Source organism: Urtica dioica, chromosome 5 (assembly GCF_054948205.1).
Source record: "Urtica dioica subsp. dioica isolate 48M chromosome 5, U.dioica_male_clone48M_v1_H2, whole genome shotgun sequence".
NCBI classification, from domain to species: Eukaryota; Viridiplantae; Streptophyta; class Magnoliopsida; order Rosales; family Urticaceae; genus Urtica; species Urtica dioica.
In genome coordinates, this window is record NC_142760.1 from 11,730,480 (window position 1) to 11,757,344 (window position 26,865).

The 26,865-nt window shown below is 46.4% G+C and overlaps 57 non-coding genes and 2 pseudogenes across 57 annotated transcripts; all 59 read left to right on the top strand.

Moving 5' to 3' along the window:
• The first annotated feature begins 182 nt into the window (after positions 1-182).
• On the top strand, positions 183-301 carry LOC149395304 (5S ribosomal RNA). Its single transcript, XR_016299403.1, has one exon. It is a non-coding gene; the product is annotated as a 5S ribosomal RNA (ribosomal RNA).
• Positions 302-635: 334 nt separating this feature from the next.
• Positions 636-754, top strand: LOC149395305 (5S ribosomal RNA). Its single transcript, XR_016297659.1, has one exon. It is a non-coding gene; the product is annotated as a 5S ribosomal RNA (ribosomal RNA).
• Positions 755-1,088: 334 nt separating this feature from the next.
• On the top strand, positions 1,089-1,207 carry LOC149395306 (5S ribosomal RNA). The gene has a single exon (XR_016298109.1). It is a non-coding gene; the product is annotated as a 5S ribosomal RNA (ribosomal RNA).
• Positions 1,208-1,541: 334 nt separating this feature from the next.
• Positions 1,542-1,660, top strand: LOC149395307 (5S ribosomal RNA). Its single transcript, XR_016297660.1, has one exon. It is a non-coding gene; the product is annotated as a 5S ribosomal RNA (ribosomal RNA).
• Positions 1,661-1,988: 328 nt separating this feature from the next.
• Positions 1,989-2,107, top strand: LOC149395308 (5S ribosomal RNA). Its single transcript, XR_016298992.1, has one exon. It is a non-coding gene; the product is annotated as a 5S ribosomal RNA (ribosomal RNA).
• A 336-nt stretch (positions 2,108-2,443) lies between these two features.
• On the top strand, positions 2,444-2,562 carry LOC149395309 (5S ribosomal RNA). The gene has a single exon (XR_016299416.1). It is a non-coding gene; the product is annotated as a 5S ribosomal RNA (ribosomal RNA).
• A 334-nt stretch (positions 2,563-2,896) lies between these two features.
• On the top strand, positions 2,897-3,015 carry LOC149395310 (5S ribosomal RNA). The gene has a single exon (XR_016297661.1). It is a non-coding gene; the product is annotated as a 5S ribosomal RNA (ribosomal RNA).
• A 334-nt stretch (positions 3,016-3,349) lies between these two features.
• LOC149395311 (5S ribosomal RNA) lies at positions 3,350-3,468 on the top strand. Its single transcript, XR_016298706.1, has one exon. It is a non-coding gene; the product is annotated as a 5S ribosomal RNA (ribosomal RNA).
• A 334-nt stretch (positions 3,469-3,802) lies between these two features.
• Positions 3,803-3,921, top strand: LOC149395312 (5S ribosomal RNA). The gene has a single exon (XR_016299140.1). It is a non-coding gene; the product is annotated as a 5S ribosomal RNA (ribosomal RNA).
• A 335-nt stretch (positions 3,922-4,256) lies between these two features.
• On the top strand, positions 4,257-4,375 carry LOC149395313 (5S ribosomal RNA). Its single transcript, XR_016299427.1, has one exon. It is a non-coding gene; the product is annotated as a 5S ribosomal RNA (ribosomal RNA).
• Positions 4,376-4,709: 334 nt separating this feature from the next.
• Positions 4,710-4,828, top strand: LOC149395314 (5S ribosomal RNA). The gene has a single exon (XR_016299438.1). It is a non-coding gene; the product is annotated as a 5S ribosomal RNA (ribosomal RNA).
• Positions 4,829-5,161: 333 nt separating this feature from the next.
• On the top strand, positions 5,162-5,280 carry LOC149395315 (5S ribosomal RNA). Its single transcript, XR_016298215.1, has one exon. It is a non-coding gene; the product is annotated as a 5S ribosomal RNA (ribosomal RNA).
• Positions 5,281-5,614: 334 nt separating this feature from the next.
• LOC149395316 (5S ribosomal RNA) lies at positions 5,615-5,733 on the top strand. The gene has a single exon (XR_016299449.1). It is a non-coding gene; the product is annotated as a 5S ribosomal RNA (ribosomal RNA).
• A 334-nt stretch (positions 5,734-6,067) lies between these two features.
• On the top strand, positions 6,068-6,186 carry LOC149395317 (5S ribosomal RNA). Its single transcript, XR_016299461.1, has one exon. It is a non-coding gene; the product is annotated as a 5S ribosomal RNA (ribosomal RNA).
• A 334-nt stretch (positions 6,187-6,520) lies between these two features.
• On the top strand, positions 6,521-6,639 carry LOC149395318 (5S ribosomal RNA; annotated as a pseudogene).
• A 334-nt stretch (positions 6,640-6,973) lies between these two features.
• Positions 6,974-7,092, top strand: LOC149395319 (5S ribosomal RNA). The gene has a single exon (XR_016299472.1). It is a non-coding gene; the product is annotated as a 5S ribosomal RNA (ribosomal RNA).
• Positions 7,093-7,426: 334 nt separating this feature from the next.
• On the top strand, positions 7,427-7,545 carry LOC149395320 (5S ribosomal RNA). Its single transcript, XR_016297662.1, has one exon. It is a non-coding gene; the product is annotated as a 5S ribosomal RNA (ribosomal RNA).
• A 334-nt stretch (positions 7,546-7,879) lies between these two features.
• Positions 7,880-7,998, top strand: LOC149395321 (5S ribosomal RNA). The gene has a single exon (XR_016297663.1). It is a non-coding gene; the product is annotated as a 5S ribosomal RNA (ribosomal RNA).
• Positions 7,999-8,333: 335 nt separating this feature from the next.
• On the top strand, positions 8,334-8,452 carry LOC149395322 (5S ribosomal RNA). Its single transcript, XR_016299278.1, has one exon. It is a non-coding gene; the product is annotated as a 5S ribosomal RNA (ribosomal RNA).
• A 334-nt stretch (positions 8,453-8,786) lies between these two features.
• On the top strand, positions 8,787-8,905 carry LOC149395323 (5S ribosomal RNA). Its single transcript, XR_016299279.1, has one exon. It is a non-coding gene; the product is annotated as a 5S ribosomal RNA (ribosomal RNA).
• Positions 8,906-9,239: 334 nt separating this feature from the next.
• Positions 9,240-9,358, top strand: LOC149395324 (5S ribosomal RNA). The gene has a single exon (XR_016297664.1). It is a non-coding gene; the product is annotated as a 5S ribosomal RNA (ribosomal RNA).
• A 334-nt stretch (positions 9,359-9,692) lies between these two features.
• Positions 9,693-9,811, top strand: LOC149395325 (5S ribosomal RNA). Its single transcript, XR_016298918.1, has one exon. It is a non-coding gene; the product is annotated as a 5S ribosomal RNA (ribosomal RNA).
• Positions 9,812-10,147: 336 nt separating this feature from the next.
• LOC149395326 (5S ribosomal RNA) lies at positions 10,148-10,266 on the top strand. The gene has a single exon (XR_016299483.1). It is a non-coding gene; the product is annotated as a 5S ribosomal RNA (ribosomal RNA).
• Positions 10,267-10,600: 334 nt separating this feature from the next.
• LOC149395327 (5S ribosomal RNA) lies at positions 10,601-10,719 on the top strand. The gene has a single exon (XR_016299494.1). It is a non-coding gene; the product is annotated as a 5S ribosomal RNA (ribosomal RNA).
• A 333-nt stretch (positions 10,720-11,052) lies between these two features.
• On the top strand, positions 11,053-11,171 carry LOC149395328 (5S ribosomal RNA). The gene has a single exon (XR_016299505.1). It is a non-coding gene; the product is annotated as a 5S ribosomal RNA (ribosomal RNA).
• A 334-nt stretch (positions 11,172-11,505) lies between these two features.
• Positions 11,506-11,624, top strand: LOC149395329 (5S ribosomal RNA). Its single transcript, XR_016299280.1, has one exon. It is a non-coding gene; the product is annotated as a 5S ribosomal RNA (ribosomal RNA).
• A 328-nt stretch (positions 11,625-11,952) lies between these two features.
• On the top strand, positions 11,953-12,071 carry LOC149395330 (5S ribosomal RNA). Its single transcript, XR_016298269.1, has one exon. It is a non-coding gene; the product is annotated as a 5S ribosomal RNA (ribosomal RNA).
• Positions 12,072-12,407: 336 nt separating this feature from the next.
• On the top strand, positions 12,408-12,526 carry LOC149395331 (5S ribosomal RNA). Its single transcript, XR_016299199.1, has one exon. It is a non-coding gene; the product is annotated as a 5S ribosomal RNA (ribosomal RNA).
• A 334-nt stretch (positions 12,527-12,860) lies between these two features.
• LOC149395332 (5S ribosomal RNA) lies at positions 12,861-12,979 on the top strand. Its single transcript, XR_016297665.1, has one exon. It is a non-coding gene; the product is annotated as a 5S ribosomal RNA (ribosomal RNA).
• A 335-nt stretch (positions 12,980-13,314) lies between these two features.
• On the top strand, positions 13,315-13,433 carry LOC149395333 (5S ribosomal RNA). Its single transcript, XR_016299200.1, has one exon. It is a non-coding gene; the product is annotated as a 5S ribosomal RNA (ribosomal RNA).
• Positions 13,434-13,767: 334 nt separating this feature from the next.
• Positions 13,768-13,886, top strand: LOC149395334 (5S ribosomal RNA). Its single transcript, XR_016297666.1, has one exon. It is a non-coding gene; the product is annotated as a 5S ribosomal RNA (ribosomal RNA).
• Positions 13,887-14,221: 335 nt separating this feature from the next.
• On the top strand, positions 14,222-14,340 carry LOC149395335 (5S ribosomal RNA). The gene has a single exon (XR_016299201.1). It is a non-coding gene; the product is annotated as a 5S ribosomal RNA (ribosomal RNA).
• A 334-nt stretch (positions 14,341-14,674) lies between these two features.
• Positions 14,675-14,793, top strand: LOC149395336 (5S ribosomal RNA). Its single transcript, XR_016297667.1, has one exon. It is a non-coding gene; the product is annotated as a 5S ribosomal RNA (ribosomal RNA).
• Positions 14,794-15,128: 335 nt separating this feature from the next.
• LOC149395337 (5S ribosomal RNA) lies at positions 15,129-15,247 on the top strand. The gene has a single exon (XR_016299281.1). It is a non-coding gene; the product is annotated as a 5S ribosomal RNA (ribosomal RNA).
• A 334-nt stretch (positions 15,248-15,581) lies between these two features.
• Positions 15,582-15,700, top strand: LOC149395338 (5S ribosomal RNA). Its single transcript, XR_016299258.1, has one exon. It is a non-coding gene; the product is annotated as a 5S ribosomal RNA (ribosomal RNA).
• Positions 15,701-16,034: 334 nt separating this feature from the next.
• On the top strand, positions 16,035-16,153 carry LOC149395339 (5S ribosomal RNA). The gene has a single exon (XR_016297678.1). It is a non-coding gene; the product is annotated as a 5S ribosomal RNA (ribosomal RNA).
• Positions 16,154-16,489: 336 nt separating this feature from the next.
• On the top strand, positions 16,490-16,608 carry LOC149395340 (5S ribosomal RNA). The gene has a single exon (XR_016299283.1). It is a non-coding gene; the product is annotated as a 5S ribosomal RNA (ribosomal RNA).
• A 334-nt stretch (positions 16,609-16,942) lies between these two features.
• Positions 16,943-17,061, top strand: LOC149395341 (5S ribosomal RNA). Its single transcript, XR_016299259.1, has one exon. It is a non-coding gene; the product is annotated as a 5S ribosomal RNA (ribosomal RNA).
• Positions 17,062-17,395: 334 nt separating this feature from the next.
• LOC149395342 (5S ribosomal RNA) lies at positions 17,396-17,514 on the top strand. Its single transcript, XR_016299143.1, has one exon. It is a non-coding gene; the product is annotated as a 5S ribosomal RNA (ribosomal RNA).
• Positions 17,515-17,848: 334 nt separating this feature from the next.
• Positions 17,849-17,967, top strand: LOC149395343 (5S ribosomal RNA). The gene has a single exon (XR_016298835.1). It is a non-coding gene; the product is annotated as a 5S ribosomal RNA (ribosomal RNA).
• Positions 17,968-18,301: 334 nt separating this feature from the next.
• LOC149395344 (5S ribosomal RNA) lies at positions 18,302-18,420 on the top strand. The gene has a single exon (XR_016297486.1). It is a non-coding gene; the product is annotated as a 5S ribosomal RNA (ribosomal RNA).
• Positions 18,421-18,753: 333 nt separating this feature from the next.
• Positions 18,754-18,872, top strand: LOC149395345 (5S ribosomal RNA). The gene has a single exon (XR_016298604.1). It is a non-coding gene; the product is annotated as a 5S ribosomal RNA (ribosomal RNA).
• A 335-nt stretch (positions 18,873-19,207) lies between these two features.
• On the top strand, positions 19,208-19,326 carry LOC149395346 (5S ribosomal RNA). The gene has a single exon (XR_016299284.1). It is a non-coding gene; the product is annotated as a 5S ribosomal RNA (ribosomal RNA).
• Positions 19,327-19,660: 334 nt separating this feature from the next.
• Positions 19,661-19,779, top strand: LOC149395347 (5S ribosomal RNA). The gene has a single exon (XR_016299261.1). It is a non-coding gene; the product is annotated as a 5S ribosomal RNA (ribosomal RNA).
• A 334-nt stretch (positions 19,780-20,113) lies between these two features.
• Positions 20,114-20,232, top strand: LOC149395348 (5S ribosomal RNA). Its single transcript, XR_016297679.1, has one exon. It is a non-coding gene; the product is annotated as a 5S ribosomal RNA (ribosomal RNA).
• Positions 20,233-20,568: 336 nt separating this feature from the next.
• Positions 20,569-20,687, top strand: LOC149395349 (5S ribosomal RNA; annotated as a pseudogene).
• Positions 20,688-21,021: 334 nt separating this feature from the next.
• On the top strand, positions 21,022-21,140 carry LOC149395350 (5S ribosomal RNA). The gene has a single exon (XR_016299262.1). It is a non-coding gene; the product is annotated as a 5S ribosomal RNA (ribosomal RNA).
• Positions 21,141-21,474: 334 nt separating this feature from the next.
• LOC149395351 (5S ribosomal RNA) lies at positions 21,475-21,593 on the top strand. Its single transcript, XR_016299144.1, has one exon. It is a non-coding gene; the product is annotated as a 5S ribosomal RNA (ribosomal RNA).
• A 334-nt stretch (positions 21,594-21,927) lies between these two features.
• Positions 21,928-22,046, top strand: LOC149395352 (5S ribosomal RNA). The gene has a single exon (XR_016298836.1). It is a non-coding gene; the product is annotated as a 5S ribosomal RNA (ribosomal RNA).
• Positions 22,047-22,380: 334 nt separating this feature from the next.
• LOC149395353 (5S ribosomal RNA) lies at positions 22,381-22,499 on the top strand. The gene has a single exon (XR_016297487.1). It is a non-coding gene; the product is annotated as a 5S ribosomal RNA (ribosomal RNA).
• A 333-nt stretch (positions 22,500-22,832) lies between these two features.
• LOC149395354 (5S ribosomal RNA) lies at positions 22,833-22,951 on the top strand. The gene has a single exon (XR_016298605.1). It is a non-coding gene; the product is annotated as a 5S ribosomal RNA (ribosomal RNA).
• A 334-nt stretch (positions 22,952-23,285) lies between these two features.
• Positions 23,286-23,404, top strand: LOC149395355 (5S ribosomal RNA). The gene has a single exon (XR_016298707.1). It is a non-coding gene; the product is annotated as a 5S ribosomal RNA (ribosomal RNA).
• A 334-nt stretch (positions 23,405-23,738) lies between these two features.
• LOC149395356 (5S ribosomal RNA) lies at positions 23,739-23,857 on the top strand. Its single transcript, XR_016298606.1, has one exon. It is a non-coding gene; the product is annotated as a 5S ribosomal RNA (ribosomal RNA).
• A 334-nt stretch (positions 23,858-24,191) lies between these two features.
• On the top strand, positions 24,192-24,310 carry LOC149395357 (5S ribosomal RNA). The gene has a single exon (XR_016297489.1). It is a non-coding gene; the product is annotated as a 5S ribosomal RNA (ribosomal RNA).
• Positions 24,311-24,644: 334 nt separating this feature from the next.
• Positions 24,645-24,763, top strand: LOC149395358 (5S ribosomal RNA). Its single transcript, XR_016299003.1, has one exon. It is a non-coding gene; the product is annotated as a 5S ribosomal RNA (ribosomal RNA).
• A 334-nt stretch (positions 24,764-25,097) lies between these two features.
• LOC149395359 (5S ribosomal RNA) lies at positions 25,098-25,216 on the top strand. Its single transcript, XR_016298709.1, has one exon. It is a non-coding gene; the product is annotated as a 5S ribosomal RNA (ribosomal RNA).
• Positions 25,217-25,550: 334 nt separating this feature from the next.
• On the top strand, positions 25,551-25,669 carry LOC149395360 (5S ribosomal RNA). Its single transcript, XR_016297490.1, has one exon. It is a non-coding gene; the product is annotated as a 5S ribosomal RNA (ribosomal RNA).
• Positions 25,670-26,002: 333 nt separating this feature from the next.
• Positions 26,003-26,121, top strand: LOC149395361 (5S ribosomal RNA). Its single transcript, XR_016297491.1, has one exon. It is a non-coding gene; the product is annotated as a 5S ribosomal RNA (ribosomal RNA).
• Positions 26,122-26,454: 333 nt separating this feature from the next.
• Positions 26,455-26,573, top strand: LOC149395362 (5S ribosomal RNA). Its single transcript, XR_016297492.1, has one exon. It is a non-coding gene; the product is annotated as a 5S ribosomal RNA (ribosomal RNA).
• Positions 26,574-26,865: the final 292 nt, after the last annotated feature.

The window sequence follows — 26,865 nt, forward strand, 5'->3', positions numbered from 1 at the left end:
CCCCCGTTCACCTTGTCGGAATTTCGCCGTTCACTCTTCCGAAACCGTCCCAACGCGAAGATCGCGAAAAGTTATTAGGAATTCATATATTTTATGTGATTTTTGGTGCACCGAAGACGTAGTTATGGCTTTTGGGAGTCGCGGCGTTGATTCATATATAGATAATGCGCGCTAATGCTTGCGGATGCGATCATACCAGCACTAATGCACCGGATCCCATCAGAACTCCGAAGTTAAGCGTGCTTGGGCGAGAGTAGTACTAGGATGGGTGACCTCCTGGGAAGTCCTCGTGTTGCATCCCTCTTTTTTTGCGAATTATTTTTTTCGGAGGCCGAAACGATGGAATTTCACCAAAAATCGCTCCGAGTCTTGTTCAAATGCCCGTTTACGTTTACAATTCACCGGTGAAAGTCGAAATTCTGGACCGAGGGCGAAATTTACGATTTTACCCTTCCCCCGTTCACCTTGTCGGAATTTCGCCGATCACTCTTCCGAAACCGTCCCAACGCGAAGATCGCGAAAAGTTATTAGGAATTCATATATTTTATGTGATTTTTGGTGCACCGAAGACGTAGTTATGGCTTTTGGGAGTCGCGGCGTTGATTCTTATATAGATAATGCGCGCTAATGCTTGCGGATGCGATCATACCAGCACTAATGCACCGGATCCCATTAGAACTCCGAAGTTAAGCGTGCTTGGGCGAGAGTAGTACTAGGATGGGTGACCTCCTGGGAAGTCCTCGTGTTGCATCCCTCTTTTTTTGCGAATTATTTTTTTCGGAGGCCGAAACGATGGAATTTCACCAAAAATCGCTCCGAGTCTTGTTCAAATGCCCGTTTACGCTTACAATTCACCGGTGAAAGTCGAAATTCCGGACCGAGGGCAAAATTTACGATTTTACCCTTCCCCCGTTCACCTTTTCGGAATTTCGCCGATCACTCTTCCGAATCCGTCCCAACGCGAAGATCGCGAAAAGTTATTAGGAATTCATATATTTTATGTGATTTTTGGTGCACCGAAGACGTAGTTATGGCTTTTGGGAGTCGCGGCGCTGATTCTTATATAGATAATGCGCGCTAATGCTTGCGGATGCGATCATACCAGCACTAATGCATCGGATCCCATCAGAACTCCGAAGTTAAGCGTGCTTGGGCGAGAGTAGTACTAGGATGGGTGACCTCCTGGGAAGTCCTCGTGTTGCATCCCTCTTTTTTTGCGAATTATTTTTTTCGGAGGCCGAAACGATGGAATTTCACCAAAAATCGCTCCGAGCCTTGTTCAAATGCTCGATTACGCATACAATAAACACGTGAAAGTCGAAATTCCGGACCGAGGGCGAAATTTACGATTTTACCCTTTCCCCGTTCACCTTGTCGGAATTTCGCCGATCACTCTTCCGAAACCGTCCCAACGCGAAGATCGCGAAAAGTTATTAGGAATTCATATATTTTATGTGATTTTTGGTGCACCGAAGACGTAGTTATGGCTTTTGGGAGTCGCGGCGTTGATTCTTATATAGATAATGCGCGCTAATGCTTGCGGATGCGATCATACCAGCACTAATGCACCGGATCCCATTAGAACTCCGAAGTTAAGCGTGCTTGGGCGAGAGTAGTACTAGGATGGGTGACCTCCTGGGAAGTCCTCGTGTTGCATCCCTCTTTTTTTGCGAATTATTTTTTTCGGAGGCCGAAACGATGGAATTTCACCAAAAATCGCTCCGAGTCTTGTTCAAATGCCCGTTTACGCTTACAATTCACCGGTGAAAGTCGAAATCCGAGGGCGAAATTTACGATTTTACCCTTCCCCCGTTCACCTTGTCGGAATTTCGCCGATCACTCTTCCGAATCCGTCCCAACGCGAAGATCGCGAAAAGTTATTAGGAATTCATATATTTTATGTGATTTTTGGTGCACCGAAGACGTAGTTATGGCTTTTGGGAGTCGCGGCGTTGATTCTTATATAGATAATGCGCGCTAATGCTTGCGGATGCGATCATACCAGCACTAATGCACCGGATCCCATCAGAACTCCGAAGTTAAGCGTGCTTCGGCGAGAGTAGTACTTGGATGGGTGACCTCCTAGGAAGTCCTCGTGTTGCATCCCTCTTTTTTTTGCGAATTATTTTTTTCGGAGGCCGAAACGATAGAATTTCACCAAAAATCGCTCCGAGTCTTGTTCAAATGCCCGTTTACGCTTACAATTCACCGGTGAAAGTCGAAATTCCGGACCGAGGGCGAAATTTACGATTTTACCCTTCCCCCGTTCACCTTGTCGGATTTTCGCCGATCACTCTTTCCGAAACCGTCCCAACGCGAAGATCGCGAAAAGTTATTAGGAATTCATATATTTTATGTGATTTTTGGTGCACCGAAGACGTAGTTATGGCTTTTGGGAGTCGCGGCGTTGATTCTTATATAGATAATGCGCGCTAATGCTTGCGGATGCGATCATACCAGCACTAATGCACCGGATCCCATCAGAACTCCGAAGTTAAGCGTGCTTGGGCGAGAGTAGTACTAGGATGGGTGACCTCCTGGGAAGTCCTCGTGTTGCATCCCTCTTTTTTTGCGAATTATTTTTTTCGGAGGCCGAAACGATGGAATTTCACCAAAAATCGCTCCGAGTCTTGTTTAAATGCCCGTTTACGTTTACAATTCACCGGTGAAAGTCGAAATTCCGGACCGAGGGCGAAATTTACGATTTTACCCTTCCCCCGTTCACCTTGTCGGAATTTCGCCGATCACTCTTCCGAAACCGTCCCAACGCGAAGATCGCGAAAAGTTATTAGGAATTCATATATTTTATGTGATTTTTGGTGCACCGAAGACGTAGTTATGGCTTTTGGGAGTCGCGGCGTTGATTCTTATATAGATAATGCGCGCTAATGCTTGCGGATGCGATCATACCAGCACTAATGCACCGGATCCCATTAGAACTCCGAAGTTAAGCGTGCTTGGGCGAGAGTAGTACTAGGATGGGTGACCTCCTGGGAAGTCCTCGTGTTGCATCCCTCTTTTTTTGCGAATTATTTTTTTCGGAGGCCGAAACGATGGAATTTCACCAAAAATCGCTCCGAGTCTTGTTCAAATGCCCGTTTACGCTTACAATTCACCGGTGAAAGTCGAAATTCCGGACCGAGGGCGAAATTTACGATTTTACCCTTCCCCCGTTCACCTTGTCGGAATTTCGCCGATCACTCTTCCGAATCCGTCCCAACGCGAAGATCGCGAAAAGTTATTAGGAATTCATATATTTTATGTGATTTTTGGTGCACCGAAGACGTAGTTATGGCTTTTGGGAGTCGCGGCGTTGATTCTTATATAGATAATGCGCGCTAATGCTTGCGGATGCGATCATACCAGCACTAATGCACCGCATCCCATCAGAACTCCGAAGTTAAGCGTGCTTGGGCGAGAGTAGTACTAGGATGGGTGACCTCCTGGGAAGTCCTCGTGTTGCATCCCTCTTTTTTTGCGAATTATTTTTTTCGGAGGCCGAAACGATGGAATTTCACCAAAAATCGCTCCGAGCCTTGTTCAAATGCTCGATTACGCATACAATTCACAGGTGAAAGTCGAAATTCCGGACCGAGGGCGAAATTTACGATTTTACCCTTCCCCCGTTCACCTTGTCGGAATTTCGCCGATCACTCTTTCGAAACCGTCCCAACGCGAAGATCGCGAAAAGTTATTAGGAATTCATATATTTTATGTGATTTTTGGTGCACCGAAGACGTAGTTATGGCTTTTGGGAATCGCGGCGTTGATTCTTATATAGATAATGCGCGCTAATGCTTGCGGATGCGATCATACCAGCACTAATGCACCGGATCCCATTAGAACTCCGAAGTTCAGCGTGCTTGGGCGAGAGTAGTACTAGGATGGGTGACGTCCTGGGAAGTCCTCGTGTTGCATCCCTCTTTTTTTGCGAGTTATTTTTTTCGGAGGCCGAAAAGATGGAATTTCACCAAAAATCGCTCCGAGTCTTGTCCAAATGGCCGTTTACGCTTACAATTCACCGGTGAAAGTCGAAATTCCGGACCGAGGGCGAAATTTACGATTTTACCCTTCCTCCGTTCACCTTGTCGGAATTTCGCCGATCACTCTTTCCGACACCGTCCCAACGCGAAGATCGCGAAAAGTTATTAGGAATTCATATATTTTATGTGATTTTTGGTGCACCGAAGACGTAGTTATGGCTTTTGGGAGTCGCGGCGTTGATTCTTATATAGATAATGCGCGTTAATGCTTGCGGATGCGATCATACCAGCACTAATGCACCGGATCCCATCAGAACTCCGAAGTTAAGCGTGCTTGGGCGAGAGTAGTACTAGGATGGGTGACCTCCTGGGAAGTCCTCGTGTTGCATCCCTCTTTTTTTGCGAATTATTTTTTTCGGAGGCCGAAACGATGGAATTTCACCAAAAATCGCTCCGAGACTTGTTCAAATGCCCGTTTACGCTTACAATTCACCGGTGAAAGTCGAAATTCCGGACCGAGGGCGAAATTTATGATTTTACCCTTCCCCCGTTCACCTTGTCGGAGCTTCGCCGATCACTCTTCCGAAACCGTCCCAACGCGAAGATCGCGAAAAGTTATTAGGAATTCATATATTTTATGTGATTTTTGGTGCACCGAAGGCGTAGTTATGGCTTTTGGGAGTCGCGGCGTTGATTCTTATATAGATAATGCGCGCTAATGCTTGCGGATGCGATCATACCAGCACTAATGCACCGGATCCCATCAGAACTCCGAAGTTAAGCGTGCTTGGGCGAGAGTAGTACTAGGATGGGTGACCTCCTGGGAAGTCCTCGTGTTGCATCCCTCTTTTTTTGCGAATTATTTTTTCGGAGGCCGAAACGATGGAATTTCACCAAAAATCGCTCCGAGCCTTGTTCAAATGCTCGTTTACGCTTACAATTCAACGGTGAAAGTCGAAATTCCGGACCGAGGGCGAAATTTACGATTTTACCCTTCCCCCGTTCACCTTGTCGGAATTTCGCCGATCACTCTTCCGAAACCGTCCCAACGCGAAGATCGCGAAAAGTTAATAGGAATTCATATATTTTATGTGATTTTTGGTGCACCGAAGACGTAGTTATGGCTTTTGGGAGTCGCGGCGTTGATTCTTATATAGATAATGCGCGCTAATGCTTGCGGATGCGATCATACCAGCACTAATGCACCGGATCCCATCAGTACTCCGAAGTTAAGCGTGCTTGGGCGAGAGTAGTACTAGGATGGGTGACCTCCTGGGAAGTCCTCGTGTTGCATCCCTCTTTTTTTGCGAATTATTTTTTTCGGAGGCCGAAACGATTGAATTTCACCAAAAATCGCTCCGAGTCTTGTTCAAATGCCCGTTTACGCTTACAATTCACCGGTGAAAGTCGAAATTCCGGACCAAGGGCGAAATTTACGATTTTACCCTTCCCCCGTTCACCTTGTCGGAATTTCGCCGATCACTCTTCCGAAACCGTCCCAACGCGAAGATCGCGAAAAGTTATTAGGAATTCATATATTTTATGTGATTTTTGGTGCACCGAAGACGTAGTTATGGCTTTTGGGAGTCGCGGCGTTGATTCTTATATAGATAATGCGCGCTAATGCTTGCGGATGCGATCATACCAGCACTAATGCACCGGATCCCATCAGAACTCCGAAGTTAAGCGTGCTTGGGCGAGAGTAGTACTAGGATGGGTGACCTCCTGGGAAGTCCTCGTGTTGCATCCCTCTTTTTTTGCGAATTATTTTTTTCGGAGGCCGAAACGATGGAATTTCACCAAAAATCGCTCCCAGTCTTGTTCAAATGCCCGTTTACGCTTACAATTCACCGGTGAAAGTCGAAATTCCGGACCAAGGGCGAAATTTACGATTTTACCCTTCCCCCGTTCACCTTGTCGGAATTTCGCCGATCACTCTTCCGAAACCGTCCCAACGCGAAGATCGCGAAAAGTTATTAGGAATTCATATATTTTATGTGATTTTTGGTACACCGAAGACGTAGTTATGGCTTTTGGGAGTCGCGGCGTTGATTCTTATATAGATAATGCGCGCTAATACTTGCGGATGCGATCATACCAGCACTAATGCACCGGATCCCATCAGAACTCCGAAGTTAAGCGTGCTTGGGCGAGAGTAGTACTAGGATGGGTGACCTCCTGGGAAGTCCTCGTGTTGCATCCCTCTTTTTTTGCGAATTATTTTTTTCGGAGGCCGAAACGATGGAATTTCACCAAAAATCGCTCCGAGTCTTGTTCAAATGCCCGTTTACGCTTACAATTCACCGGTGAAAGTCGAAATTCCGGACCGAGGGCGAAATTTACGATTTTACCCTTCCCCCGTTCACCTTGTCGGAATTTCGCCGATCACTCTTCCGAAACCGTCCCAACGCGAAGATCGCAAAAAGTTATTAGGAATTCATATATTTTATGTGATTTTTGGTGCACCGAAGACGTAGTTATGGCTTTTGGGAGTCGCGGCGTTGATTCTTATATAGATAATGCGCGCTAATGCTTGCGGATGCGATCATACCAGCACTAATGCACCGCATCCCATCATAACTCCGAAGTTAAGCGTGCTTGGGCGAGAGTAGTACTAGGATGGGTGACCTCCTGGGAAGTCCTCGTGTTTCATCCCTCTTTTTTTGCGAATTATTTTTTTCGGAGGCCGAAACGATGGAATTTCACCAAAAATCGCTCCGAGTCTTGTACAAATGCCCGTTTACGCTTATAATTCACCGGTGAAAGTCGAAATTCCGGACCGAGGGCGAAATTTACGATTTTACCCTTCCCCCGTTCACCTTGTCGGAATTTCGCCGTTCACTCTTCCGAAACCGTCCCAACGCGAAGATCGCGAAAAGTTATTAGGAATTCATATATTTTATGTGATTTTTGGTGCACCGAAGACGTAGTTATGGCTTTTGGGAGTCGCGGCGTTGATTCTTATATAGATAATGCGCGCTAATGCTTGCGGATGCGATCATACCAGCACTAATGCACCGGATCCCATCAGAACTCCGAAGTTAAGCGTGCTTGGGCGAGAGTAGTACTAGGATGGGTGACCTCCTGGGAAGTCCTCGTGTTGCATCCCTCTTTTTTTGCGAATTATTTTTTTCGGAGGCCGAAACGATGGAATTTCACCAAAAATCGCTCCGAGTCTTGTTCAAATGCCCGTTTACGTTTACAATTCACCGGTGAAAGTCGAAATTCTGGACCGAGGGCGAAATTTACGATTTTACCCTTCCCCCGTTCACCTTGTCGGAATTTCGCCGATCACTCTTCCGAAACCGTCCCAACGCGAAGATCGCGAAAAGTTATTAGGAATTCATATATTTTATGTGATTTTTGGTGCACCGAAGACGTAGTTATGGCTTTTGGGAGTCGCGGCGTTGATTCTTATATAGATAATGCGCACTAATGCTTGCGGATGCGATCATACCAGCACTAATGCACCGGATCCCATTAGAACTCCGAAGTTAAGCGTGCTTGGGCGAGAGTAGTACTAGGATGGGTGACCTCCTGGGAAGTCCTCGTGTTGCATCCCTCTTTTTTTGCGAATTATTTTTTTCGGAGGCCGAAACGATGGAATTTCACCAAAAATCGCTCCGAGTCTTGTTCAAATGCCCGTTTACGTTTACAATTCACCGGTGAAATTCGAAATTCTGGACCGAGGGCGAAATTTACGATTTTACCCTTCCCCCGTTCACCTTGTCGGAATTTCGCCGATCACTCTTCCGAAACCGTCCCAACGCGAAGATCGCGAAAAGTTATTAGGAATTCATATATTTTATGTGATTTTTGGTGCACCGAAGACGTAGTTATGGCTTTTGGGAGTCGCGGCGTTGATTCTTATATAGATAATGCGCGCTAATGCTTGCGGATGCGATCATACCAGCACTAATGCACCGGATCCCATTAGAACTCCGAAGTTAAGCGTGCTTGGGCGAGAGTAGTACTAGGATGGGTGACCTCCTGGGAAGTCCTCGTGTTGCATCCCTCTTTTTTTGCGAATTATTTTTTTCGGAGGCCGAAACGATGGAATTTCACCAAAAATCGCTCCGAGTCTTGTTCAAATGCCCGTTTACGCTTACAATTCACCGGTGAAAGTCGAAATTCCGGACCGAGGGCGAAATTTACGATTTTACCCTTCCCCCGTTCACCTTGTCGGATTTTCGCCGATCACTCTTTCCGAAACCGTCCCAACGCGAAGATCGCGAAAAGTTATTAGGAATTCATATATTTTATGTGATTTTTGGTGCACCGAAGACGTAGTTATGGCTTTTGGGAGTCGCGGCGTTGATTCTTATATAGATAATGCGCGCTAATGCTTGCGGATGCGATCATACCAGCACTAATGCACCGCATCCCATCATAACTCCGAAGTTAAGCGTGCTTGGGCGAGAGTAGTACTAGGATGGGTGACCTCCTGGGAAGTCCTCGTGTTGCATCCCTCTTTTTTTGCGAATTATTTTTTTCGGAGGCCGAAACGATGGAATTTCACCAAAAATCGCTCCGAGCCTTGTTCAAATGCTCGTTTACGCTTACAATTCAACGGTGAAAGTCGAAATTCCGGACCGAGGTCGAAATTTACGATTTTACCCTTCCCCCGTTCACCTTGTCGGAATTTCGCCGATCACTCTTCCGAAACCGTCCCAACGCGAAGATCGCGAAAAGTTAATAGGAATTCATATATTTTATGTGATTTTTGGTGCACCGAAGACGTAGTTATGGCTTTTGGGAGTCGCGGCGTTGATTCTTATATAGATAATGCGCGCTAATGCTTGCGGATGCGATCATACCAGCACTAATGCACCGCATCCCATCATAACTCCGAAGTTAAGCGTGCTTGGGCGAGAGTAGTACTAGGATGGGTGACCTCCTGGGAAGTCCTCGTGTTGCATCCCTCTTTTTTTGCGAATTATTTTTTTCGGAGGCCGAAACGATGGAATTTCACCAAAAATCGCTCCGAGTCTTGTTCAAATGCCCGTTTACGTTTACAATTCACCGGTGAAAGTCGAAATTCCGGACCGAGGGCGAAATTTACGATTTTACCCTTCCCCCGTTCACCTTGTCGGAATTTCGCCGATCACTCTTCCGAAACCGTCCCAACGCGAAGATCGCGAAAAGTTATTAGGAATTCATATATTTTATGTGATTTTTGGTGCACCGAAGACGTAGTTATGGCTTTTGGGAGTCGCGGCGTTGATTCTTATATAGATAATGCGCGCTAATGCTTGCGGATGCGATCATACCAGCACTAATGCACCGGATCCCATTAGAACTCCGAAGTTAAGCGTGCTTGGGCGAGAGTAGTACTAGGATGGGTGACCTCCTGGGAAGTCCTCGTGTTGCATCCCTCTTTTTTTGCGAATTATTTTTTTCGGAGGCCGAAACGATGGAATTTCACCAAAAATCGCTCCGAGTCTTGTTCAAATGCCCGTTTACGCTTACAATTCACCGGTGAAAGTCGAAATTCCGGACCGAGGGCGAAATTTACGATTTTACCCTTCCCCCGTTCACCTTGTCGGAATTTCGCCGATCACTCTTCCGAATCCGTCCCAACGCGAAGATCGCGAAAAGTTATTAGGAATTCATATATTTTATGTGATTTTTGGTGCACCGAAGACGTAGTTATGGCTTTTGGGAGTCGCGGCGTTGATTCTTATATAGATAATGCGCGCTAATGCTTGCGGATGTGATCATACCAGCACTAATGCACCGGATCCCATCATAACTCCGAAGTTAAGCGTGCTTGGGCGAGAGTAGTACTTGGATGGGTGACCTCCTGGGAAGTCCTCGTGTTGCATCCCTCTTTTTTTTGCGAATTATTTTTTTCGGAGGCCGAAACGATGGAATTTCACCAAAAATCGCTCCGAGTCTTGTTCAAATGCCCGTTTACGCTTACAATTCACCGGTGAAAGTCGAAATTCCGGACCGAGGGCGAAATTTACGATTTTACCCTTCCCCCGTTCACCTTGTCGGATTTTCGCCGATCACTCTTTCCGAAACCGTCCCAACGCGAAGATCGCGAAAAGTTATTAGGAATTCATATATTTTATGTGATTTTTGGTGCACCGAAGACGTAGTTATGGCTTTTGGGAGTCGCGGCGTTGATTCTTATATAGATAATGCGCGCTAATGCTTGCGGATGCGATCATACCAGCACTAATGCACCGGATCCCATCAGAACTCCGAAGTTAAGCGTGCTTGGGCGAGAGTAGTACTAGGATGGGTGACCTCCTGGGAAGTCCTCGTGTTGCATCCCTCTTTTTTTGCGAATTATTTTTTTCGGAGGCCGAAACGATGGAATTTCACCAAAAATCGCTCCGAGTCTTGTTCAAATGCCCGTTTACGCTTACAATTCACCGGTGAAAGTCGAAATTCCGGACCAAGGGCGAAATTTACGATTTTACCCTTCCCCCGTTCACCTTGTCGGAATTTCGCCGATCACTCTTCCGAAACCGTCCCAACGCGAAGATCGCGAAAAGTTATTAGGAATTCATATATTTTATGTGATTTTTGGTGCACCGAAGACGTAGTTATGGCTTTTGGGAGTCGCGGCGTTGATTCTTATATAGATAATGCGCGCTAATGCTTGCGGATGCGATCATACCAGCACTAATGCACCGGATCCCATCAGAACTCCGAAGTTAAGCGTGCTTGGGCGAGAGTAGTACTAGGATGGGTGACCTCCTGGGAAGTCCTCGTGTTGCATCCCTCTTTTTTTGCGAATTATTTTTTTCGGAGGCCGAAACGATGGAATTTCACCAAAAATCGCTCCCAGTCTTGTTCAAATGCCCGTTTACGCTTACAATTCACCGGTGAAAGTCGAAATTCCGGACCAAGGGCGAAATATACGATTTTACCCTTCCCCCGTTCACCTTGTCGGAATTTCGCCGATCACTCTTCCGAAACCGTCCCAACGCGAAGATCGCGAAAAGTTATTAGGAATTCATATATTTTATGTGATTTTTGTGCACCGAAGACGTAGTTATGGCTTTTGGGAGTCGCGGCGTTGATTCTTATATAGATAATGCGCGCTAATGCTTGCGGATGCGATCATACCAGCACTAATGCACCGGATCCCATCAGAACTCCGAAGTTAAGCGTGCTTGGGCGAGAGTAGTACTAGGATGGGTGACCTCCTGGGAAGTCCTCGTGTTGCATCCCTCTTTTTTTGCGAATTATTTTTTTCGGAGGCCGAAACGATGGAATTTCACCAAAAATCGCTCCGAGTCTTGTTCAAATGCCCGTTTACGCTTACAATTCACCGGTGAAAGTCGAAATTCCGGACCGAGGGCGAAATTTACGATTTTACCCTTCCCCCGTTCACCTTGTCGGAATTTCGCCGATCACTCTTCCGAAACCGTCCCAACGCGAAGATCGCGAAAAGTTATTAGGAATTCATATATTTTATGTGATTTTTGGTGCACCGAAGACGTAGTTATGGCTTTTGGGAGTCGCGGCGTTGATTCTTATATAGATAATGCGCGCTAATGCTTGCGGATGCGATCATACCAGCACTAATGCACCGCATCCCATCATAACTCCGAAGTTAAGCGTGCTTGGGCGAGAGTAGTACTAGGATGGGTGACCTCCTGGGAAGTCCTCGTGTTGCATCCCTCTTTTTTTGCGAATTATTTTTTTCGGAGGCCGAAACGATGGAATTTCACCAAAAATCGCTCCGAGTCTTGTTCAAATGCCCGTTTACGCTTACAATTCACCGGTGAAAGTCGAAATCCGATGGCGAAATTTACGATTTTACCCTTCCCCCGTTCACCTTGTCTGAATTTCGCCGATCACTCTTCCGAATCCGTCCCAACGCGAAGATCGCGAAAAGTTATTAGGAATTCATATATTTTATGTGATTTTTGGTGCACCGAAGACGTAGTTATGGCTTTTGGGAGTCGCGGCGTTGATTCTTATATAGATAATGCGCGCTAATGCTTTCGGATGCGATCATACCAGCACTAATGCACCGGATCCCATCAGAACTCCGAAGTTAAGCGTGTTTGGGCGAGAGTAGTACTAGGATGGGTGACCTCCTGGGAAGTCCTCGTGTTGCATCCGTCTTTTTTTTGCGAATTATTTTTTTCGGAGGCCGAAACGATGGAATTTCACCAAAAATCGCTCCGAGTCTTGTTCAAATGCCCGTTTACGCTTACAATTCACCGGTGAAAGTCGAAATTCCGGACCGAGGGCGAAATTTACGATTTTACCCTTCCCCCGTTCACCTTGTCGGATTTTCGCCGATCACTCTTTCCGAAACCGTCCCAACGCGAAGATCGCGAAAAGTTATTAGGAATTCATATATTTTATGTGATTTTTGGTGCACCGAAGACGTAGTTATGGCTTTTGGGAGTCGCGGCGTTGATTCTTATATAGATAATGCGCGCTAATGCTTGCGGATGCGATCATACCAGCACTAATGCACCGCATCCCATCAGAACTCCGAAGTTAAGCGTGCTTGGGCGAGAGTAGTACTAGGATGGGTGACGTCCTGGGAAGTCCTCGTGTTGCATCCCTCTTTTTTTGCGAATTATTTTTTTCGGAGGCCGAAAAGATGGAATTTCACCAAAAATCGCTCCGAGTCTTGTTCAAATGGCCGTTTACGCTTACAATTCACCGGTGAAAGTCGAAATTCCGGACCGAGGGCGAAATTTACGATTTTACCCTTCCCCCGTTCACCTTGTCTGAATTTCGCCGATCACTCTTCTGAAACCGTCCCAACGCGAAGATCGCGAAAAGTTATTAGGAATTCATATATTTTATGTGATTTTTGGTGCACCGAAGAAGTAGTTATGGCTTTTGGGAGTCGCGGCGTTGATTCTTATATAGATAATGCGCGCTAATGCTTGCGGATGCGATCATACCAGCACTAATGCACCGGATCCCATTAGAACTCCGAAGTTAAGCGTGCTTGGGCGAGAGTAGTACTAGGATGGGTGACCTCCTGGGAAGTCCTCGTGTTGCATCCCTCTTTTTTTGCGAATTATTTTTTTCGGAGGCCGAAACGATGGAATTTCACCAAAAATCGCTCCGAGTCTTGTTCAAATGCCCGTTTACGCTTACAATTCACCGGTGAAAGTCGAAATTCCGGACCGAGGGCGAAATTTACGATTTTACCCTTCCCCCGTTCACCTTGTCGGATTTTCGCCGATCACTCTTTCCGAAACCGTCCCAACGCGAAGATCGCGAAAAGTTATTAGGAATTCATATATTTTATGTGATTTTTGGTGCACCGAAGACGTAGTTATGGCTTTTGGGAGTCGCGGCGTTGATTCTTATATAGATAATGCGCGCTAATGCTTGCGGATGCGATCATACCAGCACTAATGCACCGCATCCCATCAGAACTCCGAAGTTAAGCGTGCTTGGGCGAGAGTAGTACTAGGATGGGTGACGTCCTGGGAAGTCCTCGTGTTGCATCCCTCTTTTTTTGCGAATTATTTTTTTCGGAGGCCGAAAAGATGGAATTTCACCAAAAATCGCTCCGAGTCTTGTTCAAATGGCCGTTTACGCTTACAATTCACCGGTGAAAGTCGAAATTCCGGACCGAGGGCGAAATTTACGATTTTACCCTTCCCCCGTTCACCTTGTCGGAATTTCGCCGATCACTCTTCTGAAACCGTCCCAACGCGAAGATCGCGAAAAGTTATTAGGAATTCGTATATTTTATGTGATTTTTGGTGCACCGAAGACGTAGTTATGGCTTTTGGGAGTCGCGGCGTTGATTCTTATATAGATAATGCGCGCTAATGCTTGCGGATGCGATCATACCAGCACTAATGCACCGGATCCCATTAGAACTCCGAAGTTAAGCGTGCTTGGGCGAGAGTAGTACTAGGATGGGTGACCTCCTGGGAAGTCCTCGTGTTGCATCCCTCTTTTTTTGCGAATTATTTTTTTCGGAGGCCGAAACGATGGAATTTCACCAAAAATCGCTCCGAGTCTTGTTCAAATGCCCGTTTACGCTTACAATTCACCGGTGAAAGTCGAAATTCCGGACCGAGGGCGAAATTTACGATTTTACCCTTCCCCCGTTCACCTTGTCGGATTTTCGCCGATCACTCTTTCCGAAACCGTCCCAACGCGAAGATCGCGAAAAGTTATTAGGAATTCATATATTTTATGTAATTTTTGGTGCACCGAAGACGTAGTTATGGCTTTTGGGAGTCGCGGCGTTGATTCTTATATAGATAATGCGCGCTAATGCTTGCGGATGCGATCATACCAGCACTAATGCACCGCATCCCATCAGAACTCCGAAGTTAAGCGTGCTTGGGCGAGAGTAGTACTAGGATGGGTGACGTCCTGGGAAGTCCTCGTGTTGCATCCCTCTTTTTTTGCGAATTATTTTTTTCGGAGGCCGAAAAGATGGAATTTCACCAAAAATCGCTCCGAGTCTTGTTCAAATGGCCGTTTACGCTTACAATTCACCGGTGAAAGTCGAAATTCCGGACCGAGGGCGAAATTTACGATTTTACCCTTCCCCCGTTCACCTTGTCGGAATTTCGCCGATCACTCTTCTGAAACCGTCCCAACGCGAAGATCGCGAAAAGTTATTAGGAATTCATATATTTTATGTGATTTTTGGTGCACCGAAGACGTAGTTATGGCTTTTGGGAGTCGCGGCGTTGATTCTTATATAGATAATGCGCGCTAATGCTTGCGGATGCGATCATACCAGCACTAATGCACCGGATCCCATTAGAACTCCGAAGTTAAGCGTGCTTGGGCGAGAGTAGTACTAGGATGGGTGACCTCCTGGGAAGTCCTCGTGTTGCATCCCTCTTTTTTTGCGAATTATTTTTTTCGGAGGCCGAAACGATGGAATTTCACCAAAAATCGCTCCGAGTCTTGTTCAAATGCCCGTTTACGCTTACAATTCACCGGTGAAAGTCGAAATTCCGGACCGAGGGCGAAATTTACAATTTTACCCTTCCCCCGTTCACCTTGTCGGATTTTCGCCGATCACTCTTTCCGAAACCGTCCCAACGCGAAGATCGCGAAAAGTTATTAGGAATTCATATATTTTATGTGATTTTTGGTGCACCGAAGACGTAGTTATGGCTTTTGGGAGTCGCGGCGTTGATTCTTATATAGATAATGCGCGCTAATGCTTGCGGATGCGATCATACCAGCACTAATGCACCGCATCCCATCATAACTCCGAAGTTAAGCGTGCTTGGGCGAGAGTAGTACTAGGATGGGTGACCTCCTGGGAAGTCCTCGTGTTGCATCCCTCTTTTTTTGCGAATTATTTTTTTCGGAGGCCGAAACGATGGAATTTCACCAAAAATCGCTCCGAGTCTTGTTCAAATGCACGTTTACGCTTACAATTCACCGGTGAAAGTCGAAATTCCGGACCGAGGGCGAAATTTACGATTTTACCCTTCCCCCGTTCACCTTGTCGGAATTTCGCCGATCACTCTTCCGAAACCGTCCCAACGCGAAGATCGCGAAAAGTTATTAGGAATTCATATATTTTATGTGATTTTTGGTGCACCGAAGACGTAGTTATGGCTTTTGGGAGTCGCGGCGTTGATTCTTATATAGATAATGCGCGCTAATGCTTGCGGATGCGATCATACCAGTACTAATGCACCGCATCCCATCAGAACTCCTAAGTTAAGCGTGCTTGGGCGAGAGTAGTACTAGGATGGGTGACCTCCTGGGAAGTCCTCGTGTTGCATCCCTCTTTTTTTGCGAATTATTTTTTTCGGAGGCCGAAACGATGGAATTTCACCAAAAATCGCTCCGAGTCTTGTTCAAATGCCCGTTTACGCTTACAATTCACCGGTGAAAGTCGAAATTCCGGACCGAGGGCGAAATTTACGATTTTACCCTTCCCCCGTTCACCTTGTCGGAATTTCGCCGATCACTCTTCCGAAACCGTCCCAACGCGAAGATCGCGAAAAGTTATTAGGAATTCATATATTTTATGTGATTTTTGGTGCACCGAAGACGTAGTTATGGCTTTTAGGAGTCGCGGCGTTGATTCTTATATAGATAATGCGCGCTAATGCTTGCGGATGTGATCATACCAGCACTAATGCACCGGATCCCATCAGAACTCCGAAGTTAAGCGTGCTTGGGCGAGAGTAGTACTAGGATGGGTGACCTCCTGGGAAGTCCTCGTGTTGCATCCCTCTTTTTTTTGCGAATTATTTTTTTCGGAGGCCGAAACGATGGAATTTCACCAAAAATCGCTCCGAGTCTTGTTCAAATGCCCGTTTACGCTTACAATTCACCGGTGAAAGTCGAAATTCCGGACCGAGGGCGAAATTTACGATTTTACCCTTCCCCCGTTCACCTTGTCGGATTTTCGCCGATCACTCTTTCCGAAACCGTCCCAACGCGAAGATCGCGAAAAGTTATTAGGAATTCATATATTTTATGTGATTTTTGGTGCACCGAAGACGTAGTTATGGCTTTTGGGAGTCGCGGCGTTGATTCTTATATAGATAATGCGCGCTAATGCTTGCGGATGCGATCATACCAGCACTAATGCACCGCATCCCATCATAACTCCGAAGTTAAGCGTGCTTGGGCGAGAGTAGTACTAGGATGGGTGACCTCCTGGGAAGTCCTCGTGTTGCATCCCTCTTTTTTTGCGAATTATTTTTTTCGGAGGCCGAAACGATGGAATTTCACCAAAAATCGCTCCGAGTCTTGTTCAAATGCCCGTTTACGCTTACAATTCACCGGTGAAAGTCGAAATTCCGGACCGAGGGCGAAATTTACGATTTTACCCTTCCCCCGTTCACCTTGTCGGAATTTCGCCGATCACTCTTCCGAAACCGTCCCAACGCGAAGATCGCGAAAAGTTATTAGGAATTCATATATTTTATGTGATTTTTGGTGCACCGAAGACGTAGTTATGGCTTTTGGGAGTCGCGGCGTTGATTCTTATATAGATAATGCGCGCTAATGCTTGCGGATGCGATCATACCAGTACTAATGCACCGCATCCCATCAGAACTCCTAAGTTAAGCGTGCTTGGGCGAGAGTAGTACTAGGATGGGTGACCTCCTGGGAAGTCCTCGTGTTGCATCCCTCTTTTTTTGCGAATTATTTTTTTCGGAGGCCGAAACGATGGAATTTCACCAAAAATCGCTCCGAGTCTTGTTCAAATGCCCGTTTACGCTTACAATTCAGCGGTGAAAGTCGAAATTCCGGACCGAGGGCGAAATTTACGATTTTACCCTTCCCCCGTTCACCTTGTCGGAATTTCGCCGATCACTCTTCCGAAACCGTCCCAACGCGAAGATCGCGAAAAGTTATTAGGAATTCATATATTTTATGTGATTTTTGGTGCACCGAAGACGTAGTTATGGCTTTTGGGAGTCGCGGCGTTGATTCTTATATAGATAATGCGCGCTAATGCTTGCGGATGCGATCATACCAGCACTAATGCACTAAATCCCATCAGAACTCCGAAGTTAAGCGTGCTTGGGCGAGAGTAGTACTAGGATGGGTGACCTCCTGGGAAGTCCTCGTGTTGCATCCCTCTTTTTTTGCGAATTATTTTTTTCGGAGGCCGAAACGATGGAATTTCACCAAAAATCGCTCCGAGTCTTGTTCAAATGCCCGTTTACGCTTACAATTCACCGGTGAAAGTCGAAATTCCGGACCGAGGGCGAAATTTACGATTTTACCCTTCCCCCGTTCACCTTGTCGGAATTTCGCCGATCACTCTTCCGAAACCGTCCCAACGCGAAGATCGCGAAAAGTTATTAGGAATTCATATATTTTATGTGATTTTTGGTGCACCGAAGACGTAGTTATGACTTTTGAGAGTCGCGGCGTTGATTCTTATATAGATAATGCGCGCTAATGCTTGCGGATGCGATCATACCAGCACTAATGCACCGCATCCCATCAGAACTCCGAAGCTAAGCGTGCTTGGGCGAGAGTAGTACTAGGATGGGTGACCTCCTGGGAAGTCCTCGTGTTGCATCCCTCTTTTTTTGCGAATTATTTTTTTCGGAGGCCGAAACGATGGAATTTTACCAAAAATCGCTCCCAGTCTTGTTCAAATGCCCGTTTACGCTTACAATTCACCGGTGAAAGTCGAAATTCCGGACCGAGGGCGAAATTTACGATTTTACCCTTCCCCCGTTCACCTTGTCGGAATTTCGCCGATCACTCTTCCGAAACCGTCCCAACGCGAAGATCGCGAAAAGTTATTAGGAATTCATATATTTTATGTGATTTTTGGTGCACCGAAGACGTAGTTATGGCTTATGGGAGTCGCGGCGTTGATTCTTATATAGATAATGCGCGCTAATGCTTGCGGATGCGATCATACCAGCACTAATGCACCGGATCCCATCAGAACTCCGAAGTTAAGCGTGCTTGGGCGAGAGTAGTACTAGGATGGGTGACCTCTTGGGAAGTCCTCGTGTTGCATCCCTCTTTTTTTGCGAATTATTTTTTCGGAGGTCGAAACGATGGAATTTCACCAAAAATCGCTCCGAGTCTTGTTCAAATGCCCGTTTACGCTTACAATTCACCGGTGAAAGTCGAAATTCCGGACCGAGGGCGAAATTTACGATTTTACCCTTCCCCCGTTCACCTTGTCGGAATTTCGCCGATCACTCTTCCGAAACCGTCCCAACGCGAAGATCGCGAAAAGTTATTAGGAATTCATATATTTTATGTTATTTTTGGTGCACCGAAGTCGTAGTTATGGCTTTTGGGAGTCGCGGCGATGATTCTTATATAGATAATGCGCGCTAATGCTTGCGGATGCGATCATACCAGCACTAATGCACCGGATCCCATCAGAACTCCGAAGTTAAGCGTGCTTCGGCGAGAGTAGTACTAGGATGGGTGACCTCCTGGGAAGTCCTCGTGTTGCATCCCTCTTTTTTTGCGAATTATTTTTTTCGGAGGCCGAAACGATGGAATTTCACCAAAAATCGCTCCGAGTCTTGTTCAAATGCCCGTTTACGCTTACAATTCACCGGTGAAAGTCGAAATTCCGGACCGAGGGCGAAATTTACAATTTTACCCTTCCCCCGTTCACCTTGTCGGATTTTCGCCGATCACTCTTTCCGAAACCGTCCCAACGCGAAGATCGCGAAAAGTTATTAGGAATTCATATATTTTATGTGATTTTTGGTGCACCGAAGACGTAGTTATGGCTTTTGGGAGTCGCGGCGTTGATTCTTATATAGATAATGCGCGCTAATGCTTGCGGATGCGATCATACCAGCACTAATGCACCGCATCCCATCATAACTCCGAAGTTAAGCGTGCTTGGGCGAGAGTAGTACTAGGATGGGTGACCTCCTGGGAAGTCCTCGTGTTGCATCCCTCTTTTTTTGCGAATTATTTTTTTCGGAGGCCGAAACGATGGAATTTCACCAAAAATCGCTCCGAGTCTTGTTCAAATGCCCGTTTACAATTACAATTCACCGGTGAAAGTCGAAATTCCGGACCGAGGGCGAAATTTACGATTTTACCCTTCCCCCGTTCACCTTGTCGGAATTTCGCCGATCACTCTTCCGAAACCGTCCCAACGCGAAGATCGCGAAAAGTTATTAGGAATTCATATATTTTATGTGATTTTTGGTGCACCGAAGACGTAGTTATGGCTTTTGGGAGTCGCGGCGTTGATTCTTATATAGATAATGCGCGCTAATGCTTGCGGATGCGATCATACCAGTACTAATGCACCGCATCCCATCAGAACTCCTAAGTTAAGCGTGCTTGGGCGAGAGTAGTACTAGGATGGGTGACCTCCTGGGAAGTCCTCGTGTTGCATCCCTCTTTTTTTGCGAATTATTTTTTTCGGAGGCCGAAACGATGGAATTTCACCAAAAATCGCTCCGAGTCTTGTTCAAATGCCCGTTTACAATTACAATTCACCGGTGAAAGTCGAAATTCCGGACCGAGGGCGAAATTTACGATTTTACCCTTCCCCCGTTCACCTTGTCGGAATTTCGCCGATCACTCTTCCGAAACCGTCCCAACGCGAAGATCGCGAAAAGTTATTAGGAATTCATATATTTTATGTGATTTTTGGTGCACCGAAGACGTAGTTATGGCTTTTAGGAGTCGCGGCGTTGATTCTTATATAGATAATGCGCGCTAATGCTTGCGGATGTGATCATACCAGCACTAATGCACCGGATCCCATCAGAACTCCGAAGTTAAGCGTGCTTGGGCGAGAGTAGTACTAGGATGGGTGACCTCCTGGGAAGTCCTCGTGTTGCATCCCTCTTTTTTTTGCGAATTATTTTTTTCGGAGGCCGAAACGATGGAATTTCACCAAAAATCGCTCCGAGTCTTGTTCAAATGCCCGTTTACGCTTACAATTCACCGGTGAAAGTCGAAATTCCGGACCGAGGGCGAAATTTACGATTTTACCCTTCCCCCGTTCACCTTGTCGGATTTTCGCCGATCACTCTTTCCGAAACCGTCCCAACGCGAAGATCGCGAAAAGTTATTAGGAATTCATATATTTTATGTGATTTTTGGTGCACCGAAGACGTAGTTATGGCTTTTGGGAGTCGCGGCGTTGATTCTTATATAGATAATGCGCGCTAATGCTTGCGGATGCGATCATACCAGCACTAATGCACCGCATCCCATCATAACTCCGAAGTTAAGCGTGCTTGGGCGAGATTAGTACTAGGATGGGTGACCTCCTGGGAAGTCCTCGTGTTGCATCCCTCTTTTTTTGCGAATTATTTTTTTCGGAGGCCGAAACGATGGAATTTCACCAAAAATCGCTCCGAGTCTTGTTCAAATGCCCGTTTACGCTTACAATTCACCGGTGAAAGTCGAAATTCCGGACCGAGGGCGAAATTTACGATTTTACCCTTCCCCCGTTCACCTTGTCGGAATTTCGCCGATCACTCTTCCGAAACCGTCCCAACGCGAAGATCGCGAAAAGTTATTAGGAATTCATATATTTTATGTGATTTTTGGTGCACCGAAGACGTAGTTATGGCTTTTGGGAGTCGCGGCGTTGATTCTTATATAGATAATGCGCGCTAATGCTTGCGGATGCGATCATACCAGTACTAATGCACCGCATCCCATCAGAACTCCTAAGTTAAGCGTGCTTGGGCGAGAGTAGTACTAGGATGGGTGACCTCCTGGGAAGTCCTCGTGTTGCATCCCTCTTTTTTTGCGAATTATTTTTTTCGGAGGCCGAAACGATGGAATTTCACCAAAAATCGCTCCGAGTCTTGTTCAAATGCCCGTTTACGCTTACAATTCACCGGTGAAAGTCGAAATTCCGGACCGAGGGCGAAATTTACGATTTTACCCTTCCCCCGTTCACCTTGTCGGAATTTCGCCGATCACTCTTCCGAAACCGTCCCAACGCGAAGATCGCGAAAAGTTATTAGGAATTCATATATTTTATGTGATTTTTGGTGCACCGAAGACGTAGTTATGGCTTTTGGGAGTCGCGGCGTTGATTCTTATATAGATAATGCGCGCTAATGCTTGCGGATGCGATCATACCAGCACTAATGCACTAAATCCCATCAGAACTCCGAAGTTAAGCGTGCTTGGGCGAGAGTAGTACTAGGATGGGTGACCTCCTGGGAAGTCCTCGTGTTGCATCCCTCTTTTTTTGCGAATTATTTTTTTCGGAGGCCGAAACGATGGAATTTCACCAAAAATCGCTCCGAGTCTTGTTCAAATGCCCGTTTACGCTTACAATTCACCGGTGAAAGTCGAAATTCCGGACCGAGGGCGAAATTTACGATTTTACCCTTCCCCCGTTCACCTTGTCGGAATTTCGCCGATCACTCTTCCGAAACCGTCCCAACGCGAAGATCGCGAAAAGTTATTAGGAATTCATATATTTTATGTGATTTTTGGTGCACCGAAGACGTAGTTATGACTTTTGAGAGTCGCGGCGTTGATTCTTATATAGATAATGCGCGCTAATGCTTGCGGATGCGATCATACCAGCACTAATGCACCGCATCCCATCAGAACTCCGAAGCTAAGCGTGCTTGGGCGAGAGTAGTACTAGGATGGGTGACCTCCTGGGAAGTCCTCGTGTTGCATCCCTCTTTTTTTGCGAATTATTTTTTTCGGAGGCCGAAACGATGGAATTTTACCAAAAATCGCTCCCAGTCTTGTTCAAATGCCCGTTTACGCTTACAATTCACCGGTGAAAGTCGAAATTCCGGACCGAGGGCGAAATTTACGATTTTACCCTTCCCCCGTTCACCTTGTCGGAATTTCGCCGATCACTCTTCCGAAACCGTCCCAACGCGAAGATCGCGAAAAGTTATTAGGAATTCATATATTTTATGTGATTTTTGGTGCACCGAAGACGTAGTTATGGCTTATGGGAGTCGCGGCGTTGATTCTTATATAGATAATGCGCGCTAATGCTTGCGGATGCGATCATACCAGCACTAATGCACCGGATCCCATCAGAACTCCGAAGTTAAGCGTGCTTGGGCGAGAGTAGTACTAGGATGGGTGACCTCTTGGGAAGTCCTCGTGTTGCATCCCTCTTTTTTTGCGAATTATTTTTTCGGAGGTCGAAACGATGGAATTTCACCAAAAATCGCTCCGAGTCTTGTTCAAATGCCCGTTTACGCTTACAATTCACCGGTGAAAGTCGAAATTCCGGACCGAGGGCGAAATTTACGATTTTACCCTTCCCCCGTTCACCTTGTCGGAATTTCGCCGATCACTCTTCCGAAACCGTCCCAACGCGAAGATCGCGAAAAGTTATTAGGAATTCATATATTTTATGTTATTTTTGGTGCACCGAAGACGTAGTTATGGCTTTTGGGAGTCGCGGCGATGATTCTTATATAGATAATGCGCGCTAATGCTTGCGGATGCGATCATACCAGCACTAATGCACCGGATCCCATCAGAACTCCGAAGTTAAGCGTGCTTCGGCGAGAGTAGTACTAGGATGGGTGACCTCCTGGGAAGTCCTCGTGTTGCATCCCTCTTTTTTTGCGAATTATTTTTTTCGGAGGCCGAAACGATGGAATTTCACCAAAAATCGCTCCGAGTCTTGTTCAAATGCCCGTTTACGCTTACAATTCACCGGTGAAAGTCGAAATTCCGGACCGAGGGCGAAATTTACGATTTTACCCTTCCCCCGTTCACCTTGTCGAAATTTCGCCGATCACTCTTCCGAAACCGTCCCAACGCAAAGATCGCGAAAAGTTATTAGGAATTCATATATTTTATGTGATTTTTGGTGCACCGAAGACGTAGTTATGGCTTTTGGGAGTCGCGGCGTTGATTCTTATATAGATAATGCGCGCTAATGCTTGCGGATGCGATCATACCAGCACTAATGCACCGCATCCCATCAGAACTCCGAAGTTAAGCGTGCTTGGGCGAGAGTAGTACTAGGATGGGTGACCTCCTGGGAAGTCCTCGTGTTGCATCCCTCTTTTTTTGCGAATTATTTTTTTCGGAGGCCGAAACGATGGAATTTCACCAAAAATCGCTCCGAGTCTTGTTCAAATGCCCGTTTACGCTTACAATTCACCGGTGAAAGTCGAAATTCCGGACCGAGGGTGAAATTTACGATTTTACCCTTCCCCCGTTCACCTTGTCGGAATTTCGCCGATCACTCTTCCGAAACCGTCCCAACGCGAAGATCGCGAAAAGTTATTAGGAATTCATATATTTTATGTGATTTTTGGTGCACCGAAGACGTAGTTATGGCTTTTGGGAGTCGCGGCGCTGATTCTTATATAGATAATGCGCGCTAATGCTTGCGGATGCGATCATACCAGCACTAATGCACCGGATCCCATCAGAACTCCGAAGTTAAGCGTGCTTCGGCGAGAGTAGTACTAGGATGGGTGACCTCCTGGGAAGTCCTCGTGTTGCATCCCTCTTTTTTTGCGAATTATTTTTTTCGGAGGCCGAAACGATGGAATTTCACCAAAAATCGCTCCGAGTCTTGTTCAAATGCCCGTTTACGCTTACAATTCACCGGTGAAAGTCGAAATTCCGGACCGAGGGCGAAATTTACGATTTTACCCTTCCCCCGTTCACCTTGTCAGAATTTCGCCGATCACTCTTCCGAAACCGTCCCAACGCGAAGATCGCGAAAAGTTATTAGGAATTCATATATTTTATGTGATTTTTGGTGCACCGAAGACGTAGTTATGGCTATTGGGAGTCGCGGCGCTGATTCTTATATAGATAATGCGCGCTAATGCTTGCGGATGCGATCATACCAGCACTAATGCACCGGATCCCATCAGAACTCCGAAGTTAAGCGTGCTTGGGCGAGAGTAGTACTAGGATGGGTGACCTCTTGGGAAGTCCTCGTGTTGCATCCCTCTTTTTTTGCGAATTATTTTTTTCGGAGGCCGAAACGATGGAATTTCACCAAAAATCGCTCCGAGTCTTGTTCAAATGCCCGTTTACGCTTACAATTCACCGGTGAAAGTCGAAATTCCGGACCGAGGGCGAAATTTACGATTTTACCCTTCCCCCGTTCACCTTGTCGGAATTTCGCCGATCACTCTTCCGAAACCGTCCCAACGCGAAGATCGCGAAAAGTTATTAGGAATTCATATATTTTATGTGATTTTTGGTGCACCGAAGACGTAGTTATGGCTTTTGGGAGTCGCGGCGTTGATTCTTATATAGATAATGCGCGCTAATGCTTGCGGATGCGATCATACCAGCACTAATGCACCGCATCCCATCAGAACTCTGAAGTTAAGCGTGCTTGGGCGAGAGTAGTACTAGGATGGGTGACCTCCTGGGAAGTCCTCGTGTTGCATCCCTCTTTTTTTGCGAATTATTTTTTTCGGAGGCCGAAACGATGGAATTTCACCAAAAATCGCTCCGAGTCTTGTTCAAATGCCCGTTTACGCTTACAATTCACCGGTGAAAGTCGAAATTCCGGACCGAGGGCGAAATTTACGATTTTACCCTTCCCCCGTTCACCTTGTCGAAATTTCGCCGATCACTCTTCCGAAACCGTCCCAACGCAAAGATCGCGAAAAGTTATTAGGAATTCATATATTTTATGTGATTTTTGGTGCACCGAAGACGTAGTTATGGCTTTTGGGAGTCGCGGCGTTGATTCTTATATAGATAATGCGCGCTAATGCTTGCGGATGCGATCATACCAGCACTAATGCACCGCATCCCATCAGAACTCCGAAGTTAAGCGTGCTTGGGCGAGAGTAGTACTAGGATGGGTGACCTCCTGGGAAGTCCTCGTGTTGCATCCCTCTTTTTTTGCGAATTATTTTTTTCGGAGGCCGAAACGATGGAATTTCACCAAAAATCGCTCCCAGTCTTGTTCAAATGCCCGTTTACGCTTACAATTCACCGGTGAAAGTCGAAATTCCGGACCGAGGGCGAAATTTATGATTTTACCCTTCCCCCGTTCACCTTGTCGGAATTTCGCCGATCACTCTTCCGAAACCGTCCCAACGCGAAGATCGCGAAAAGTTATTAGGAATTCATATATTTTATGTGATTTTTGGTGCACCGAAGACGTAGTTATGGCTTTTGGGAGTCGCGGCGCTGATTCTTATATAGATAATGCGCGCTAATGCTTGCGGATGCGATCATACCAGCACTAATGCACCGGATCCCATCAGAACTCCGAAGTTAAGCGTGCTTGGGCGAGAGTAGTACTAGGATGGGTGACCTCTTGGGAAGTCCTCGTGTTGCATCCCTCTTTTTTTGCGAATTATTTTTTCGGAGGTCGAAACGATGGAATTTCACCAAAAATCGCTCCGAGTCTTGTTCAAATGCCCGTTTACGCTTACAATTCACCGGTGAAAGTCGAAATTCCGGACCGAGGGCGAAATTTACGATTTTACCCTTCCCCCGTTCACCTTGTCGGAATTTCGCCGATCACTCTTCCGAAACCGTCCCAACGCGAAGATCGCGAAAAGTTATTAGGAATTCATATATTTTATGTGATTTTTGGTGCACCGAAGACGTAGTTATGGCTTTTGGGAGTCGCGGCGCTGATTCTTATATAGATAATGCGCGCTAATGCTTGCGGATGCGATCATACCAGCACTAATGCACCGGATCCCATCAGAACTCCGAAGTTAAGCGTGCTTGGGCGAGAGTAGTACTAGGATGGGTGACCTCTTGGGAAGTCCTCGTGTTGCATCCCTCTTTTTTTGCGAATTATTTTTTCGGAGGTCGAAACGATGGAATTTCACCAAAAATCGCTCCGAGTCTTGTTCAAATGCCCGTTTACGTTTACAATTCACCGGTGAAAGTCGAAATTCCGGACCGAGGGCGAAATTTACGATTTTACCCTTCCCCCGTTCACCTTGTCGGAATTTCGTCGATCACTCTTCCGAAACCGTCCCAACGCGAAGATCGCGAAAAGTTATTAGGAATTCATATATTTTATGTGATTTTTGGTGCACCGAAGACGTAGTTATGGCTATTGGGAGTCGCGGCGCTGATTCTTATATAGATAATGCGCGCTAATGCTTGCGGATGCGATCATACCAGCACTAATGCACCGGATCCCATCAGAACTCCGAAGTTAAGCGTGCTTGGGCGAGAGTAGTACTAGGATGGGTGACCTCTTGGGAAGTCCTCGTGTTGCATCCCTCTTTTTTTGCGAATTATTTTTTTCGGAGGCCGAAACGATGGAATTTCACCAAAAATCGCTCCGAGTCTTGTTCAAATGCCCGTTTACGCTTACAATTCACCGGTGAAAGTCGAAATTCCGGACCGAGGGCGAAATTTACGATTTTACCCTTCCCCCGTTCACCTTGTCGGAATTTCGCCGATCACTCTTCCGAAACCGTCCCAACGCGAAGATCGCGAAAAGTTATTAGGAATTCATATATTTTATGTGATTTTTGGTGCACCGAAGACGTAGTTATGGCTTTTGGGAGTC